Source organism: Arachis stenosperma, chromosome 3 (genome assembly GCF_014773155.1).
Source record: "Arachis stenosperma cultivar V10309 chromosome 3, arast.V10309.gnm1.PFL2, whole genome shotgun sequence".
In the NCBI taxonomy this organism is placed as follows: Eukaryota; Viridiplantae; Streptophyta; class Magnoliopsida; order Fabales; family Fabaceae; genus Arachis; species Arachis stenosperma.
In genome coordinates, this window is record NC_080379.1 from 103,520,461 (window position 1) to 103,522,749 (window position 2,289).

At 40.5% G+C, this 2,289-nt stretch overlaps 1 non-coding gene across 1 annotated transcript; it reads right to left on the reverse strand.

Moving 5' to 3' along the window:
• Positions 1-886: 886 nt before the first annotated feature.
• LOC130971491 (small nucleolar RNA R71) lies at positions 887-994 on the reverse strand. Its single transcript, XR_009082707.1, has one exon. It is a non-coding gene; the product is annotated as a small nucleolar RNA R71 (small nucleolar RNA).
• Positions 995-2,289: the final 1,295 nt, after the last annotated feature.

The window sequence follows — 2,289 nt, forward strand, 5'->3', positions numbered from 1 at the left end:
CTTTTTCAAAACAGTTTTTAATCATATCTTTTTTATTTCTAATTTCAAAATCTTTTTCAAAAATTACTTGATTTCTTTCCCACTCTTGGTTTTCGAAAATAAATTAAAGTTTTTCAAAATGTTTTCAAAATATTTCACTTAATTTTCGAAAATTTCTTCCTCTCTTTTCACATCCTTCTATTTATGGAGTACCACTCTTTCTCAATGCACAATTCGAACTCTATCTGATTAAGTTCGAATTCTTCTCCTTCTTCCTTCTATTTTTCTTCTTCTCTGACACCTCAAGGAATCTCTATACTGTGACATAGAGGATTCCACATTTTCTTGTTCTCTTCTCTTTCATATGAGCAGGAACAAAGACAAAGGCATTCTTGTTGAAGCTGACCCTGAACCTGAAAGGACCTTGAAGCGAAAGCTAAGAGAAGCTAAGGCACAACTCTCTGTAGAGGACCTAACAGAAATCTTTAAAGAAGAAGAACCCATGGCAGCCGAAAATAACAACAATGCCAACAATGCAAGGAAGGTGCTGGGTGACTTTACTGCACCTACTCCCGACTTCTATGGGAGAAGCATCTCTATCCCTGCCATTGGAGCAAACAACTTTGAGCTTAAGCCTCAATTAGTTTCTCTAATGCAACAGAATTGCAAGTTCCACGGACTTCTATTGGAAGATCCTCATCAGTTCTTAGCTGAATTCTTGCAAATCTGTGACACTGTCAAGACTAATGGGGTTGACCCTGAGGTCTACAGACTTATGCTATTCCCTTTTGCTGTAAGAGACAGAGCTAGGACATGGTTGGACTCACAACCTAAAGAAAGCCTGGACTCATGGGAAAAGCTAGTCAATGCCTTCTTGGCAAAGTTCTTTCCACCTCAAAAATTGAGTAAGCTTAGAGTGGAAGTCCAAACCTTCAGACAGAAGGAAGGAGAATCCCTCTATGAAGCTTGGGAAAGATACAAACAATTGATCAGAAAATGTCCTTCTGACATGCTTTCTGAATGGAGCATCATAGGTATTTTCTATGATGGTCTGTCTGAACTATCCAAGATGTCTTTGGATAGCTCTGCTGGAGGATCTCTTCATCTGAAGAAGACGCCTACAGAAGCTCAAGAGCTAATTGAAATGGTTGCAAATAACCAATTCATGTACACTTCTGAAAGGAATCCTGTGAACAATGGGACAAGTCAGAAGAAAGGAGTTCTTGAGATTGATACTCTGAATGCCATTCTGGCTCAGAACAAGATATTGACTCAACAAGTCAATTTGATTTCTCAAAGTCTGTCTGGAATGCAAAATGCACCAGGCAGTACTAAGGATGCTTCATCTGAAGAAGAAGCTTATGATCCTGAGAACCCTTCAATGGAAGAGGTGAATTACCTAGGAGAACCCTATGGAAACACCTATAATTCTTCATGGAGAAATCATCCAAATTTCTCATGGAAGAATCAAGAGAGACCTCAACAAGGTTTCAATAACAATAATGGTGGAAGAAACAGGTTTAGCAATGGCAAGCCTTTTCCATCATCTTCTCAGCAACAGACAGAGAGTTCTAAGCAGAATACCTCTGACTTAGCAACCATGGTCTCTGATCTAATCAAAACCACTCAAAGTTTCATGACTGAAACAAGATCCTCCATTAGGAATTTGGAGGCACAAGTGGGACAGCTGAGCAAGAAAGTTACTAAACTCCCTCCTAGTACTCTCCCAAGCAATACAGAAGAAAATCCAAAAGGAGAGTGCAAGGCCATCAACATGGCCGAATTTGGAGAGGAGGGAGAGGAAGTAAACGCCACTGAGGAAGACCTCAATGGGCGTGCACTGACCTCCAATAAGTTCCCTAATGAGGAACCATGGGAATCTGAGGCTCAAAATGAGACCATAGAGATTCCATTGGACTTACTTCTGCCTTTCATGAGCTCTGATGAGTATTCTTCCTCTGAAGAGGATGAGTATGTCACTGAAGAGCAAGTTGCTAAATACCTTGGAGCAATCATGAAGCTAAATGACAAGTTATTTGGTAATGAGACTTGGGAGGATGAACCCCCTTTGCTCACCAAAGAACTGGATGACTTGTCTAAGCAGAAATTACCTCAAAAGAGACAAGATCCTGGGAAGTTTTCCATACCTTGTACCAAAGGCACCATGACCTTTAAGAAGGCTCTGTGTGACTTAGGGTCAAGTGTAAACCTCATGCCTCTCTCTGTAATGGAGAAGCTAGGGATCTTTGAGGTACAAGCTGCAAGAATCTCACTAGAGATGGCAAACAACTCAAGAAAACAAGCTTATGG